General features: G+C 37.1%; 1 long non-coding RNA gene across 1 annotated transcript; it reads right to left on the reverse strand.

The window, feature by feature from the left end:
- Window positions 1–6,538: 6,538 nt before the first annotated feature.
- LOC103160943 lies at window positions 6,539–17,862 on the reverse strand. The gene is made up of 4 exons (XR_003480247.2): window positions 17,772–17,862; window positions 11,725–11,847; window positions 11,155–11,206; window positions 6,539–10,873 (listed from the first exon to the last, which is right to left on the reverse strand). It is a non-coding gene; the product is annotated as an uncharacterized LOC103160943 (long non-coding RNA).
- Window positions 17,863–18,293: the final 431 nt, after the last annotated feature.

Below are 18,293 nucleotides of genomic sequence, written 5' to 3' on the forward strand. Positions count from 1 at the left end.
TGGTTCTATCCTAGGACTCTGGGCCATCCAGCCTTTGGCATTCCAGGCAGTGTCAGAGGTAGGCTCACTATGGTTGCTTGGCTCCCCGGCTGGATCAGTCATTCATCAGCTACTCCCCCAGTTTTTGTGCCATCCCTACCCCAGCATATTCCATAGGCAAGACAGACTGTAGATTGATGGTTATGTGGCTGGGTTTGTGTCCCAGTCCTTCCACTGGAAGCCTTGCCTGGTTACAGGAGATGTCCAGTTCAGGTTACATATCCCCTATTGCTAGGAGTCTTAACTGGAGTCATCCTTGTAGATTCTTGGGAGTTTCCTTTGCCCCAGGTTCTTACATGAACCTGAAATGCCTTCTAATAATCTCTTTCAGTATTCTCCTCTATTCTTCCCCAACCCAACTCCTCAATTTCCCATCCCTACCTGCCCCCAGTCCACCCACAAGATCTCTTTAATTTTCCCTTCTCAGGGAGAACCATATGTTCCTCCTTGTTACCTAGTCTCTCTGAGTCTGTGGATTGTAGCATGGTTATCCTTTACTGTATCCTTTAATGTCCAAGTTTGAGCATATACCATGTTTGTCTTTCTTGGTCTGGTTAACCTCACTCAAGATGATGTTTTCTTGCTCCACCCATTTGCCTTCAAAGTTCCTGATACCATTGTTTTCAACAGATGAATAATACTGTGTAAATGTACCACATTGTCTTATCCATTCTTCAGTTGACTGGTATGTAGGTTGTTTCCAGGTTCTGGCTATTATGAACATAGCTGCTATGAGCATAGGTGAGCAAGTGCCCTTGGGGTATATATCCAAGAGTGGTATATCTGTGTCTTGAGGTAGATTGATTCTCAATTTTCTGAGAGATCTCTGTACTGATTTCCAAAGTGGCTGCACAAGTTTGCACTCCAACCAGCAACAGAGAAATGTTCGCTTTGTTCCTCATCCTCTCCAGTATAAGCTGTCATTTGTGGTTTTGATCCTAGCCATTCTGACAGATGTAAAATGGAATCTCACTGTCAATTGGATTTGCATTTACCTGATGTCTAATGATGTTGAATATTTATTTAAGTGCTTTTCAGCCATTTGAGATTCTTCTCTTGAGAATTCTATGCTTAGATCTGTACCCCCCTTTTAATTGGATTATTTGATTTTTTTTGATGTCTAGTTTCTTGAGTTCATTATATATTTTGGAAAGCAGTCCTCAGTCAGATATGGGGTCAGTGAAGGTCTTTTTCCATTCTGTAGACTGCCATTTTGTCATATTGATGTGTCCTTTGCCTTATAGAATCTTTTAAGTTTCATAAGGCCACATTTATTAATTATCATCTATACTACTGGTATTCTCTTCAGGCAAATGTGTTCAAGGCTATTTCCCACTACCTTTTCAATCAAGTTCAGTGTAACAAGATTTATATTGAGGTCTTTTATCCACTTGGACTTCAGTTTTGTGCAAGGTGATGGGTATGGGTCTATTTGCTTTCTTCTACATGCCAACATCCAGCCATAATAGCACCATTTATTTAAGATGCTTTCTTGTTTCCATTGTATAATTTTGGCTTGCCAAAAATCAGGTGTCTATAGGTGTGTAGATTCATGTCTGGGTCTTTTATTCCACTTCATTGATTAACCTGTCTGTTTTTATGTCAATATTATACTATTTTAATTACTATAGCTCTCTACTAGAGCTTGAAATAGGGGATGACTATACCTTAAGAAGTTTTTTTTTTTTTTATACAGAATTTTTTAGCTATCCTTAGGGTTTTGTTTTTCATATGAAGTTGAGTATTTCTCTTTCAAGGTTTGTAAAGAACTGTGTTAGAATTTTGATGGAGATTGCTTTGAATCTGTTGATTACTTTTGATACAATGGTCATTTTTACCATTAATTCTACCAATCCATGTGCATGAGAGATCTTTCCATCTTCTGATAACTTGTCCAATTTCTTTCTTCAAAAACTTAAAATTAAGAACAAGACAAAATTGTTCACTCTCTTCATATTTATTCAATATAGTACTTGCACTTCTAGCTAGAACATTATGACAACTAAAAGAGCTCAAGGGGATACAAACTTGAAAGGCAGAAGTCAAAATATCAGTATTTGCTGATGATATGCTAGTATACCTAAGTGGCCCCAAAATTCTGCCAGGAAATTCCTAAAGCTAATAAACACCTTTAATGTTGTGGCTGCATATAATATTAAATAAAATGTCAGTATCCCTCTTATACATAGATGATAAACAGGCTGAGAAAGAAATCAGGGGAAAAACACCCTTCACAATAGCCACAAATAATATAAAATATCTTGGGGTAACTCTAACAAAGTGAAAGACCTGTATGACAAGAAATTCAAAACTTACTTTAAATTTTTTATATGCATTCCTCTTTGGAACTATTGGTACAGGATTTGAGACAATTAATAAAGATATTTGCATATCTTTTTTTCTCTTTTTAGTTTAAGAGATGTTTCTCCATAGTGTTCTACTATAACTGAGACCTGGTCAATGATCAAATATAGACATTTCTGGAGAAATGTTCGGATTAAGTATTTGTTCTATTGTATTCTTGTGTTTTACCCTTATCACTTGCTTTTGAAACTCCCTCTTTTTTTCCAAGTAAAGAACCAGATAAAAACCTATTCTTGCAGACTTTGATGAAAATAATGTACATTATTAGATATGATTCTATTTCAATATTTGAAAAACAGAAAACCCACTTGAACAAGTAATAAAAAATATCATAGAATAGTTAATGATGCTTACTTTGGAGTCCAGTAAAAAGTCAGATGATTAATTTACCTAAAAACATTTTTATAAAAAGCAGGTTGTGATATCCATCCATTCTTACTAGTGTTATTATATACTACGCTTATTTGCTCTGTAACTACATGCATAATTAACTAGGCAGACATGATGCCCAGGACTGACTTGCTTGCTTCCTTTTAGTGGAAAGTACAAAAGTGCATTGATAGTCACAGTGTAATCAGTGCTGTGGAGAAAAAGACCTAGGGGAAATTATGGTAGGGGCAATGAACTTCATTTAGAAGGTAAAGAGTTTTTTCAAATTCCTTAAGAATTAAATAATGTAGAGGAATTGAGTGTGGAAAACATGGAAGAAAGAGCTCACATAAACGGGGGGAGGGGGGGTCCCCTGGACACTTTGAAAGAAATTCAATAGGGAGAACCATAGAGCAGATGGTGGTTTGAGGTCAGTGTGTAAAGGATTGTTCGAGTGGAATAAAAGCTGATTTAATATGGGTTTGTGTAACTCAATAGTACAGGAGGGGCATGTATGATAACCTGTATTTTATCTGTAATGGAAAGTTGAAAAGTAGAGGGAGGTGGGGAAGAGAGAAGAAGGAAGAAAAGATGGAAGAAGAATGGGAGAAAATACAAGTTGGGTAAGGAAGTAAAAGCAAGAAATATCTGTTAAAGAGCAGGCCACATGCAGGAGTAGTTCACCAACACAAAATATACTCCATAGTTTTTGAGGTTTGCTTTTAAAGAGAGAGAGAAAGAATATGATGTTAGGTGGGTATCAAGGTAAGGGAGGATCTCAGAGGAGCTGGAGATGGGGAAATAACATGATCAAAATACATTGTATAAAATTTTCAAAGACTAAATAAGAATATTGTTTTTGAAAATGGCTGTTATAAAGAAGAGGAAACTAACTACAGAAGCTTAGAAGAATCCTGGTGGGTTCAGTCAAATATTAGATCAGAAAACATGAAAATGAGGAGCATATTCTTTGATTATTTAAATCGAGTAAAAGGACAACACCCAAACACTCTGTGCATTCTTTCTAGTCTTCATCAAATTCTGACTTAACAAGTGTGGGGAAAACCTAGGAACAGCAACTTTCATCAACAATAAAGCACAAGTAGCATTCAGCTATAGCACAATTTGTCAGCTCTGCCCTTGGCTTTGGGTACTAAATATTCACTGCCTTCAAGACCAAAAAGATTTATGAAAATGTTGATAGTTTAGTGGTTCTTAAAGTCATAGATGATATAATTTAAAAGCCCACAAACAAATAATTTAAATGAGATATGGTAGGGACTTTTTTTACTCTATTAAATAAAGCAGCATATATTCGCATGATGAAGTGTTTTGGTCATGATAGGAAAGCATGAGAAAAATATTCCACCTTTTCTAGCATCATTTTAGAGTATTTCTCTAGAGTAATAAAATATATGCTTGTGCTTAGTATGTTCCCATACTTATGTCCTTTGTTTAACTTTGTGTCATACTTGCTTTTTATGGTTTTACAAATCTTCTGTATCTTAAACTTTATGAAATACCATTAATCACATCCATGAAAAATTTTATATTTATATGTATACTAACAAATTTTTTTCTCTTCCTTGTGTAATTGGCTGCTTTATGCTAAATATTCGAGTAAATGATAAGTATAAAATAAGAGCTGAGAAGGATGTGGTGTTTGAGAAAATTTGCTATCTTCTTAATCATAAACCACTTTGCATTCAGGATGAGGAACTTAAGATGGATTTCTAGGTGTGAACAACTAGGTGTAAAAGCATGTTTACAATCCTTAGCATTTATTACCATGCTGATTTCTGAAAGCATCAAGCACAATCATTTCAGGGACAAATAAAAGAAACTTCTACTTTGCCATCATTTAATCCAGACTGTAATGACTAACTTAAAACTAACCCAGACTAGTGTAAGCTTTAAAACTGGCAATGGAGGGGTTTGGGGCACTGGTTATTGAAGATGGGACACAGAAATGATGAACCTATTGCATCCCACATGCTAGGCAAGTGCTTTACCACGGAGCTACACCTCAAGTCCCTCATATATGCAAGTACCATGTAAACACAAAATTATTAGTGTTTCTCAGAGAGCATCCCTAAGCAGTTACAGAAGGCTCAGCCTGTGGCAAATTACAGTGACAATCACTCTCCACATGGTAGGGGAGAAGATAAGAAGAGAGGAGAGGAGAGGAGAGGAGAGGAGAGGAGAGGAGAGGAGAGGAGAGGAGGATGAAGGGAAGGGAAGGAAAAGAAAGGGAGGGGAGGGGAAATAAGGGGAAGGGAAGGGAAGAGAAGGGAAGGGAAGGGAAAGGAAAGGAATCAGATTCTGTTTCACTAAGTGCTTTGGGTTGGCAGAGCTGTGGCTCCTATAAATATTAAGGCATTTCTTAATATTTTAATATTAACTTAAGAAAATATAAATTTTCTTCATGAAAAAGATCAAAAAGTCAGAAAAGAAGCCACATAATGCAAGTGATGTATGTGTGTGGGGGGGTACCTGTCCTTGTTCAGTGACAAAATAGATTGAGAGACAATGTCATGACTGGGAAAGAGTCACCGTTCTCTCAGTGCTGATCTCCCACTACTTTCTCCAAATTCTATCCAGCAAGCAAGGAAGAGACAAATAAAAGACACATTTACCTTGATGAAGAAAATTCCCACTCTGTGGCTATTTGCCAGCCATAGTACCACACAAAGGATGCTACACTTACGAAAATGCATGAATATTTCCTTAGTTTGAGGAACTATGCTCCTTATCGAGCGAGATGCAGACCCAGTAGCAGGATTGGGAGGCATCTATGCAAATGCACAAGAAGGAAAGCCCTCAAGAGGACTCAGGGAGACTTTGCAATCTAAAATGCTGGAATCTTCCTGAAAGATGTGTTTTCTTTACTAGAATTAGAGGATGATTTAGAGGAAAGAAGGTGCAGGGAGAAAAATCATGGTTTGGGCAAGTGAAACTGTTATTCTGAGATCCAGGAAGCAGAGTAGGGAAAGTAGTTCTAAGAGTGATGGCCAGAGGTGAAGTGTGAGCTGAACCATCATTAGAAATGAGCCTGGGACAAATGTAGGATCAAATGACGAGGAAAAATAGAAACCATCCTAATGAGCCTGTCATTTTATGTGTTTTAGAATACTTAGCCATCTGGAAGGTTAGAAAGGATATTAGCAGAATTGGAGAGATGGCTCGGTGGCCAAGAGCACTGCCTGTTTTCCCAGAGGGCTCAGGTTCAATTTCCAGGATGCACAAGTCAGATGGCAACTGTCTATAATTACTGTTCAGGGGATCTGAAATACACAGATATACATGCATGCAAACACCAATGCACATAAAAATAAATAAATAAATAAATAATTTAAAAACAAAACAAAAATGTTTGGGGTGGAAAGTATATTAACTTGTCAAAATGAGACAGAAATCTAAACTTTAAGAGATTCTAAATATCAGGCCTGGCTACAATCTCTAGAGACCTGACCATGCCTCCAGTGGAGGAGGAGTCAATGTCACTCGCTGTGCAGGAATCTTTCCACAGGCAAGAACAAGCCCTTGCATTGGTCCGTGTGGAGTTCTTAGGTATTTCTTTCACTGACTTTACCTGTATCATCTCAAACAGGAAATTTGTTTTAGGTAATAGTGATGTTATACGTTCATCTTTCTTTCTTTCTTTCTTTCTTTCTTTCTTTCTTCCTTCCTTCCTTCCTTCCTTCCTTCCTTCCTTCCTTTCTTTCTTTCTTTCTTTCTTTCTTTCTTTCATTCTTTCTTTCTCTTTTTGTTTGTTTGTTTGATTTGTTTTACAAGATAGGATTTCTCTGGGCTGTTGTTACCCAGCTCTAGCTGTCCCGGAACTCGCTTTGTAGACCCGGCTGGCCTTAAACTCACAGTGTTCTACCCACCTCTGCTCCCGAGTGCTGGTTTTAAAAGTGTGAGCCACCACCACCTGGCATAATTTCATGTTTCTTCCTAGTTGCTCAGTTGTATCAGACTTGTCAAAGCCAAAGTCTACTACCTCTTCTGTTAAAAGGACAGATGTGTTTACAGACGATGCGGGCTCAAAAACTGTTTCTTGCAGGTGCCTATGGGTCTCTGTGACCAATGAGAGGGGATGACGAGCAGTTAAAGCTAAAGAAAGATTCAACCGCCCTAGGCTTTGCTGCCTCCCTTCATACACTTCCTTTTTGTTTGTGTTACAGAAATAATGCCTACAGGTAAAACAGGTACTTTACATTCACTAACTACTGAAACGACACACACACAGAGAGAGAGAAGAAGCAACCAGAGTGGTTCGTAACTTGGCAGATGGCAGTACTAACCCCAGTCCGCCTCCCTTTGGATTTCAATTGTGTGAGGAAATAAACCTTTGTTTGATTAAGCCCTGGCTGCCAGGTCCTTGTGTTTTCAGCTAAAAGAAGTCATAACTAAAGCAGCACTTTTCTTTGCCATTTAACAGAACCCTTTGGTATTCTTTTTTTATTTTCCTTTTTTTATTGAAGTAGTAAAATGAGTGTTCTTTAGAGGAACAAATAAGTTATGAACCCCAATCTCCCAGGCTGGCTTTTCTAAGCAGGGCTTTGTGAATTAAACATCACAAGTAATATCCCCAAGGTCTCCTCGGAAGGCACAATAATACAGCTCTGAATGAATTCATATGAATGTCTTGGTGCCCTTTTTGACCATGTGTGGTTTTCATAGCCATGAAGAGAGAACCAAAACCAATTGATATATTCCGGAAATAGACTCCAGTTTCTTCAGAATAACAGTCAAGGAAAAACTGAGATAGGATGTAACTCATCCATTAAACTTGACATGGCTCAATTGCCTGAACAGGCTGTCTGTATCAAATAACTTGCCCGGCCCTTGATGTAATACAAGCCTTGCATGAAGACTTGGCCCTTCACCTACCTTATCCCAACACACACTGATAAGCTGTTCGCTCATTTATCTATTTACTCCTTCAATAAACATTTAGTAAGTACTTGTCCTAACTGTTAGCATCACACTGTTTGTTAGAAATTAAAAGCAGACAAGACTCATCCCGGACTCCCATGAAGATGCAGCACATAGGGGAGCAAACGTTTTTTAACAAGCAGAAGATACTGTGTGGTGGCACAGGCAGTGGGAACTGGAGCTTAGCAAAATGCCATGGAGGATGGAACAAAGTCATGAGTCCACACTGGTACCTGCCAGGGGATAAGCAACATCTCAAGCAGAGGAATATGGTCAACAGATACACATGCAGCAAACATAGTATGGTGCACAAAGTTGCAAAACTGTTGAGACTGCTGGGAGCCCAGAATATGTGGATAAACAGGAGGAACCATGACCCCAATTGCAAACAGTAGTGTGATCAAATATAAATACGCAATTTGGAAAGATCCTAAGAGAATTAGCATGGATAAACAAGGGAATGCCTGTCTAGACTTGTAAAAATGATTTACTTTTCCAATCCAAGTTTGAAAGAATTAAACCTTTCAGATCCTAGGGTAGAAGTTAAAGTTTGAGTATGAAAGACCAAAACTGTAAAATATGAAGTTAGGAACAAAACTAGTGGTTCCAGAAGAGCGATAAGAAGTCATGTCCGAAGACGATTAACACATATCCTGACTGAGTGACCAGGAGAGTTATGATCTACTGTGTTATTTTAAATAGCAGGCAGTGAAAAAGAAGGACTCTTGATGGAGAAATATTTGAAATCTAGGAGAAGGAAAGTCTGTGCTGTACCAGAAGGAAATTGCCTTCATAGTCTCATTACATCCCGATCCATATGTAAAAAAAATGAATCATCGTTTCTTTTTTGCAGATCATTTGGTTAAGAATACATGCATAGTGTCCAATACTGTCTCACCAGATTGTGGCTGATGTCATTAGTAGCCTGACAGTGAAGTACCCATAAGAAATCCTTCAGTTCTTGCTGGAGGGATGGGAATATTGGACATTGGTACATCTGTCCTTGTTCAAAGTGGGCATCCTCAGGAAGTTTGTCACATTGAATTAGTCCAGTGATGAGAGGATGGCAGAAGAGAAGCTGGAGTCTCTTCCTTCTGCAAAGATAACAATAAAATAGCCATTTATAGATGACTTTGGAGTGTTTCAGTTTGCCTTGAGTTCAACTAAGAAGGAATCTGAAGTTTAGGAACAATAAGTGGTTTCCCAAGGCTCTGCTTGGAGGCAGAGTGAAGATGATATATTTGAACTATTTTTGTGTTTTATTTCTGCTGTTTATTCTTCCTTCCCCATAGTCTACCAAACACGTAAATGGAAAAAGAAATGGAACAAGGCCTCGGTTCTGTACAGTAGCATATTGGAAGGCATATGCTAGACTGCAGCAGAATTCACTGAATAATCAACAGAGTCACAGGCACTTTTTATATGTCAAACATAGTTTTAAAATGTCTAGGAAGGCTGAATCTTTTACCCACAAGGAAGACTGAATTTTTCTCCACAAAATAAATAAAAACAATATTTTAAAGTTACACGGTGTTTCCCATATGCATTGACAAGTGCCCCGAAGGAATCTATCACTTAAGAAAATTCACTCCAGGATACCTCTTCCCTGGGGGTAAGCAGAAGCAGCAAGAGGGTTACCCACTGCCCTCTGTTGGACACTGTGTGTAAGTGCATGGCTCATAATGTAGATACAATTTAAGGCCATATGTTTTTTGTTTGTTTGTTTTTTTCACCTTGAATATCATGGTTTCATGAGTAGTAGTAATGTTAACCTTCATTTAAAAAGTAGGGGGACCAAGGTGGTTGATACAACTCTTAAGTGTAGAAATATAAATATTAAATAATAAGAGCCCATTGGGCTGACACATTCATCTTATTGCAGTCTGCAGAAGAAGAAATTTTGTAAATTTTAGCATGCTTTTGAATCACTGGGTAATTTGGAAAGGTGAGAAGGTGGAAATGGAGGGAGGGAGGAAGAGGGAGAAAGAATCTGAAGGAAACATTTAGGTTCCTTGTAATGAATGTGATTTAATTGCTTGACTGAGGACCTTGCATTTTCATTTTTTAACAAGTGGCCACGTATTCTATGGCAGCTCTTTCACAAACCATGTTTTGAAAGTCATTAATCCTAAGTACTATCTTCTCTGTCCCAGAGTTTGTATAAAAAGCTTACCATGAGAGAAGTTTTCAGTTTTATCTGACCTTTCTTTGCATCTTTGTAATCCTAAGCTACCTTATTTGGTGCCTCCTGTCTCCAGTTCTCCATCTATGAACTCCATATGTTATTACACAGCAAGTTAATAAACAAAAATATATCACAATCACTTACCTTACCACTTCCAAGGTATTTTTCAGATGCATTACTATTTTTAATCATTACCAAAAACAAACAAACGTCTCAGCCAGGGCCATTTTATAGGACACATAGGAAAGAAAGTCTACACACAGGCTTAGACCCAACTAAAGACAAAACTCCACTTAAACTGAATATTTTTACTTCCATTCACCCTCTCTCATTGCTACATATTCTGTCACCAGAAGCTTTGCTCAAAATTCTTACCCCATGTGTTTTTAACTAAGGAATGAAGGCATACTGAATAGTGGTATTGCCCTCTCAGGAACATTTAGTGAAACTCCAGGGAAAACTCTGGAATGTTTTCTCTGTTCTGCACAGAACGCCACCTGACACTATTGGGTTTATTGTTTGTGCATCTTGGGACTCACACTTTGACCAAAGCAAAACTATTGCTTTAATTCCAATCCATCATTGCCCAAGATTTAACTCAAATGAGGATTCCCCTGGCAGAGTACACTTTAGAGTTTTCCTGGCTAGAAAGACATTTCTTTTCAGTTTGATAAAGAATCCCAGAGATTACATCCGACCAAGACATCACCCTGATCCCCTTTCCTCTGACTTATATATCAAAAGTGAAGAATGTCTTGTATTATTTAATGCTAAAATAAATGTTCTGAAGGTGTTTCACAGATAGAGAAATGTGTTAGCAGTTTTGTGCTCTGTACTTAGCCTGTTGAGAATTCTTGCTTCCTAATCCTTTTAACTTCCACTGCTCAGAAAACTACAGCAGCCAGAGTGTTCAGGGATATAACATTGGGAAGTGTTTCTTTCTTCTAAGACTCCTGTGGTCCAAGCTCACTCTCCCTTAACAGAAATTAAAAAAAGAAGGGGTTAACAAACAAAGGGATATTCTGTAATACAAAACACATTAACCAAATACATAGTTTGATAGTCTCAAAGAACAGGAAGATTTCTTCCTGGGGTGTTTATTTTGTTGTTACTTTTTCATTCATGTAAAGGTAGACATCAAAATTTAGTATCAAAGTCTAAGCAGAAATATGTCTATTCTCTAGCAAAAATTTATTCTTCAAATCAAAAGTTTGACTCTGTCTGGGGATGTTGTCAGTGATAAAGCCCATGCTTACCTGTTCAAGGCTCTCAGCATAACTGTAGCCATACTTCTTCTCTACACACTATCTATAAAATAATAAGAAACTTTGTAATACAAACCACAGCATGCCCCCTGAAATGCTATTCCTTAAAGCATGGTGTAATATTCATAATAATTGTCTCATGATGGAAAATTGGGTAACACACACACAACACACACATCACAATGTACCCCACACTATCCACAAGTGTAATTAATTAGTGAGTCTATTTTAAAAGAACATATACTACCAAAGGAGATATGATTCCAAATATATCATAATCACAATTATATCAACAGATATGTAATAGGAAAAAACTGTGTTCAACTACAATTTTGATTTGAGTCTTTTAAATGTGCTAATCTCAAAGTAGATAGTTTTTAAATATATAAAACCTAGGATTTATCTTATGTAATTCTCAATGGGTTTGTTTTCAAACTAAGACAAAATTTCCCCTCTCAGGAGCCTCTTTCCACATCACTTGTCAACATTAGCAAGATAAATTTAATAAGTCTGTTGTTCTCCAATGACATACCTTTTCCATTAAATAAGACAATTTCTTACCCTTTTTCTTCAAGAGCCTGAATCAAATATCTCTAATAGTTTTGCTAGGTATCTTCTTGCAGCCTATCTCCAGTAACTCACTAGAATTCCAGTCTTCTGGGCCCAACAGCTGAATCCTATAAACTAAATGAAAGCAAGTTTTATTGTGGCTCAGTTTTGTTTGAAAATTGGAGCACCCACAGAGATGAATTGAGTGTGGATATAAAGTAATTCTGTATATTTCTCTGCATCCTCTCTGTTTTGTTCTGAGCAAACTAATCCCTCCATTTCCTCTTTAGACTCGAGATCATAAATGGAGCCATTACTTCCTACTTGAAAGGTAGCCTTTCTCTATACAGTAATGGAACAATGTTGGAAGTTGCCTCAGAGATAACATATTACAACTCTGAATTCTGAAACTGAGAAAATATTCAGAAGTTTCCATGAAATCACAGGTTCCATAATGAGATGGCTTTAGACTCATAGTGCACATATTATCTGACTTCATGTCCACCACTGAAGAATGGTGATGGGTTTGTCATTGGAGGTTCACATACACTCAAAGCAAATGTTGTGAAAATCTTGAATTTCTAAGTAATTTCAATTCATCAGTTCACAATTACACTGGTAAATATCTTTTTACCCTCTAGTTGGGATGAAAGAAGAAATTTTGCATGTTGTGGGATCCTTCCAGGGAAGTATATCCTCTCCACTGATCAGTGGATTTGAGGTCCATTAAATAGATTAATCCCATGAACTAGGGGGGATGCTGTGAATTAATCTGTGGGTTATGATAGGTTTTTATCCCTTCTACTTGACCCCTGCCAGTTACTTGGATCAAGGCTGCCTGTTGGGTATGATATGAATATCTTGTAGAACATAATCATCCACTTTCTACCACTAACTGTGAATGATAGATGTGAGACAAGTCCCAGGTGGGTGCACAATATATGTGAGAATTGCATGAATGCTGTCCCACCTACTCTTGCTGTTTGTAACCTCTCAGTCACATCATATTGATAAGTCAGTGAAAAATCCTTATGACATTTATGACTAAATAGTGGGAAACGAATGTGTGTGTTTGTGTTGTGTGTGTGTGTGTGTGTGTGTGTGTGTGTGTGTGTGTGTGTGTGTGTTATTGCAATGATGGGGATGATAATGATGGTGATTATGATGATATTTTCTCCCTCCTATGATCTACATAATAGAGTTTAGATAGTAGTGGATATAATATATTATAACCCTATACAGAGATGTCCTTCATAAAATAGACCACTAGACCTCAACTCTAAACAAAGATGAATATGTATACATGAATGCAATAACAATTATTGAAAAGAGGTCATACATTTGTGCAAGAGAAAGAAAGAATAAATGGGAGGGTTTCAAATGAGTAAAGGGAAGAGAGAAATGATGTTATTGTAATCTCAAGATAAAATATTGAAAAAGAAACTAGTAAAAATATGAACTTTCCTAATAGCAATATTGCATCTATATCTGGTTGACCATCATGGATTTTAGGGGAAACAAATTGAAGAAAAGATTTATAAAGAATAATGAATGTTACTTTTGGTTTTGTTGGTTTATTTTTGGCCAGTTGAAATGAACAACAATCACAAAGTTAGAAAGAAAGCACTGGTTTAGAGAAAAAGAAAATAAGGTCAAAGTTCTTAGAAGAATTATAACATTGATATACTTATATTAACCTAGTGAATGAAGGATTCAGGATATGACAAAATATTTATTTTTCTACCCATAACCTTCGAATTAGTACTCATAGAAGAGAAATCATACCACAAAGCGATGAAGCCAAAGTTGCTTCAACATAGAAGTGGAGACGCCTTCCTTGCCATTTTTAATTCCTCTTACTACCGAACAGACAAGCAGAGACTGGTAACAATGGGAAGTGGGTTGCCACTATGCAATTATGCAATGTGGGTGAGAATCCAGGATATTCTTTGGTCAACCTCTTGTTATCCCATGACCATTGGCAAAGTCAATGGAAAGCTGTGACAAACAAAATATAATCTTGTGATAGAGGAACTTGTGGGATTGGAAGGAAGATGATGGCAGGCAACCAAAGCTGATTAAAATGGCCTGAAACAAAGATCATGTCAAAGACAATGTTGTTTGTCCTTGTTACTAAAACCTTTTACATGGATTAAGGTGGGACACAGTAAACACTTCCATATGAATAAAACAGTTAAGAGAATAGTTGAAAGCCATGACTCTCCCACTTCAGTCTGTTCTAAGGCTTGTACATGTGGTGAAAGAGAAGGAGGGAGAGAGAAAAAAAAAAACATGATGCAGAAATGAAATAATAAATCAAGTAAAATTAGGAAATAAATTTAAAAAGAATTCTGGATGTGAGTGCTGTGTTCATAACTGAGTCAGGCATCGAAAAGACTGCTAAAGATTTTAGAGCCTAATGCTGAAAAAAAGTCATAAGCATGGACAAAAATTCAATATGTATTTTAAAGAACAAAACGTGGCCTTGGTTCCTAAGTTTCTTGGAAGCTGCAAGCATAGTGCCAGTTCTGATTCAAATGAAACCAAGAAATAATGGGGAGATGAGAAAAAGGAGGGTGTTAAGAGGAACAGGGGTAGGAAATATTACAAGTGTCACCAAAGGAACTGGAGAAATGCCTAGGTAGTTAAAAGCACTTGCTACTCTTGCAGATGACCTAGAATCAGTTAGCAGAACTCACATGGTAGCTCACAACCACCCATAGGCACACACAAGGCACACATACATACATGCAAGCAAAATACTCACATACATATAGTAAAATAAACAAAGATATTTTAAAGAGTCATCAAAGGCCACAAAGAAAACTTAGAAAAGAGAAAACTCCTAGGAAAAAGAGTTGCAACCTAGACAGGACATTTTCTGGCCTATCAGACCTTTGTGAAAATTGTCAGTATAATTTTAGAACTTCTGAAGTGCTGTGGAATATTAGTTTAAGATGTGTTACACTCATCTATACTGTGGAATATTTATTTAATGATGCAAAAATGTGTTGCATTCTTTTAAGTTGCATTTGTTTAACTCTGTTAAGCTGTGTTATGCAGCCTGCCTAAAACATCTGATTAGTTTAACAGAGATAAATGGCCAATGACTAGGCAGGGGAGAGAGATAAGCAGGACTGGCAGGTAGAGAGAATAAATAGGAGAAATTTAGGCTAAGGAAGAAGAAGTCCCATGGGTAAAGAGGAGGGGAGAGGAGGATTCTGGTGGCCAGCCACCCAGCCACAAAACCAGCCATGGAGTAAGAAGGAAAGAAAGACATATAGAATAAAGAAAGGTAAAAATCCCAGAGGCAAAACATAGTTAAAGAGAAACAGGATAATTTAAGTTAGAAAAGCTGGCTAGAAACAAGCCAACCTAAGGCCAGGCATTCATAAATAAGTCTCTGTATGTTTATTTGGGAGCTGGGTGGGAGGCCCCCAAAGAATAAAAAGAAAAAAAACTGCACTGAAATCCAGGGAATTCTTTGTGTTTTCTGTTTATTCATGTTCCTAAGGGTGATAGCTATGTGTCCCTATCATTGCATGTCAGGGTTCAGAGCAGAAGACAATTTGTCTTGGATTGAGAATTATAGACAAGTTGATTGAATCTTGCTAAGTAGACAATTGGCCGGGCTTGGATGGAAGAATGTTGAAGCTGCTATATAGTTCATATTACTTTTGATATTGTAGAATGACAAAGGAACCCTCTCTTTGGGGTCCAGACAGCAAACTGAATATTGCATCCATAAGTGCTGTTGATTACATATTCAGACTTTCTTTCCTTTTGAGTGTATGAATCCTCTAACACTTCTTGGCCAGCTTGAAATTGCTTTGAACTCTGGAAGATGTGCTCAACTCTGTGGATCAGTCTGATTACATGTCTTTATGAGTCAATGGACAAAGCCCCTCTTGTGTTCTGCCATGTTCCATAGTGTCCCATTGACCTGAGGAAGGACTTCATTAAGGGGACACTCAATTTAACCTGAACCTGTTTGGAAAGAGATTTATCACTGCTCTGTGAAGCCACGTGACCTAAAGTAATGCATTGTATGACATAGCTCATTCTCTGTCTTATGTGCTGAAACAGAATGGTTTTTCAGACTTGAGAGAATCTGTTGTTTCTTTTCATCATACAATAACATATTTTTAAGCTTCTTTTCATTTCTTTTTCATTGAGGATCTTGGAAGATGCAATCTATTCTTATTTTAAATGTCAATTCCTTTAATACTTTTCCTTTAGTTACTACCCATGTTGTAACTTCTGCTTAACTTTTTCAACATGGTCACAAAATGTTTCTAATTAAGTCTCTTTGTAAAATAAAATTCAAACTTTTAAAGAAGATATGAACAAAATAGATTTGAAAAATTCTGTAGAAAAATACACGCAATGTGTTCTTCTTTGGTCCACAGCTTAAGATTTGTCAATATTAAGATATCTTGCAGAAAGAATGTCTTATGCCCAGGTTTTTTTTGTTTATGTCACACTTGTAATTCATGGAAAAGAAAGGCCACCATTCCTGTATCATGTTTTACTACTAAAGACAAAGAATTCAAATCTTTTCTTTTATTCAAAATAATCATTAAATTTCTTTTCTTTTTTTCATCCTACAGCCAATTAATATTATGCAAGCAGATAGTCTTCAAATATGTGAACAAATACAAAATCAAAAAAGGAAAGAGCCACAGGCTTGATTTTCCTAATTCTTCAGAGGCCAAGAAATGGAAAACACTGTAGTGGAATAATGAGTTCAGCTGTTTCTAAAGGATGAGTCACTGGGGGCAGTTTCAGGGATGGGGGTGGTCACCTCTGAATTTCATTACACACGTGTAAAGGATAACAAGAATCACCTGCTAAGGTTCCGGAAACCAGCCAGAGGGGAGTAAAAGCTCAGCTGCCCTTAAAACTGATATTGACCCGTCATTTCTGAGCAAACCCAGGTCCTCTATGTATCAAGTGCTGCTCTAACAAATTTGTCAGAGGGCTTTTCATTTGACCTGTAAAATAAACATTTCCTAGCTGTTTTGAGATCATTCAGCTCATTTTCCTGTTTGGGAAGAGGAACTTTACAAGACCTATATTAAGTCATTTCTAATATGGCATGTGTCTGGAAAGAGTAACCCTCGTTTCCTTAGGGTCTTCCTTTCACTGTATATCTCAGGGACATAAAGGAAAATATCAAGGCCCCATGTATAAATAGACATGCTAAATTGCATGTAGATTTAGTTGACTGCTTTTAAAGTCTATTATAATCCACTGCTAACTATGACACAGATTTTAGGTTCTGAATTGTGTCTAGATTGCACTAGAGATAGAGTAATTCTCTTTATATTCAGGGCCAAGAGGACAGGTAACCTATGGAAACATTTTCAGTTTTATTCCACAGGCTCACACCATTTTATCAGGTATTGCTTCCTGTAACTATAACTCTTTCAGCCAGCTGCCTGAGTTCCACCGCCATGTTAGGCACCCAAATAACACAGTCTTAAATTAGTTACAAGCTGCTGGCCAATGACTAGGATATCTTATTTGTTAGCTCAGTCTTAATTATCAACCATAACTACTAATCTATATATTTTTACAAGGACTTATCTTGCTGAGGATGCAGGCCTTATGCTTTCTCTCTTCCTGGGATCATATGGCGACTCTCCCTTTCCTACATTTCCCAGAATCATCCTTCTTTCATAGTCCCTCCTAACTTGCTTCACTATTGGACAACAGTGCTTTATTTATCAACCAATAGGACAAACATATACACAGAAGGACCTCCCCCATCAGTTTCCTGTCTTGTTTGTTTGTTTGTTTTGTTCTTTGAGGAGCTATGTTCTAGAATTACCATAGCCTATCCATTAAACTAGCATTGGGTTTTATGATTTTATGTATTATATCTCCATAGAATTAATGTAAAGACTTCTGTAGCCTGACACTTCATCTTTAATTTTTGGCTTGTTCCTATGAGATGGAAGAGTAGTCCTTTGACCTTGGTGTGAAATGATTTATAAGTTATTAGGGACACTTCTATGAAAGACAAATTATTGTTATTGGAAATGAATAGAACTTACCTCAAATACATTAGGAGGTGGGTATTCTAGTGAATTTTAGTTTGCACAGCACACCAATAGCTCCACGTGTCTGTAGATCTGTACATTTTCTAATGATTCAAGCAAAATGTAAAGTTATTGTAGTTTTCATAGCATCATGATGTCACCAATATTTTCTATCAACTTGAGAAATTTACTGAGACAAGGGAGGGCACAGTCTTCATGAATGAACTGTGTCTCTGAATTGTATGTTTTTTTTTCTTTTCTGTTATCTAACAAGGATAGTATTGGGACCAAACTAAGTTGAGTAAACCTAAGGAGTCAAGCAGCAATGTTTCTCCACCAAAGGGCATTTCTGATTAGCCTGCTAATTCAGGACCATCAGTGGTATGATGGCCCGATCCTGCATTTAGAGGTCAAAGCTACAGGATAATTTGTAGTTTAGTAGTGAATTTAAAGAACACATGACTTTAAGAAGTACAATGCTAATTAACCTTATAGGTATCTCTGGAATTCATTTTCAGCTCTTTCAAAAGTCTCTCC

This window comes from Cricetulus griseus (genome assembly GCF_003668045.3).
Source record: "Cricetulus griseus strain 17A/GY chromosome 1 unlocalized genomic scaffold, alternate assembly CriGri-PICRH-1.0 chr1_1, whole genome shotgun sequence".
NCBI classification, from domain to species: Eukaryota; Metazoa; Chordata; class Mammalia; order Rodentia; family Cricetidae; genus Cricetulus; species Cricetulus griseus.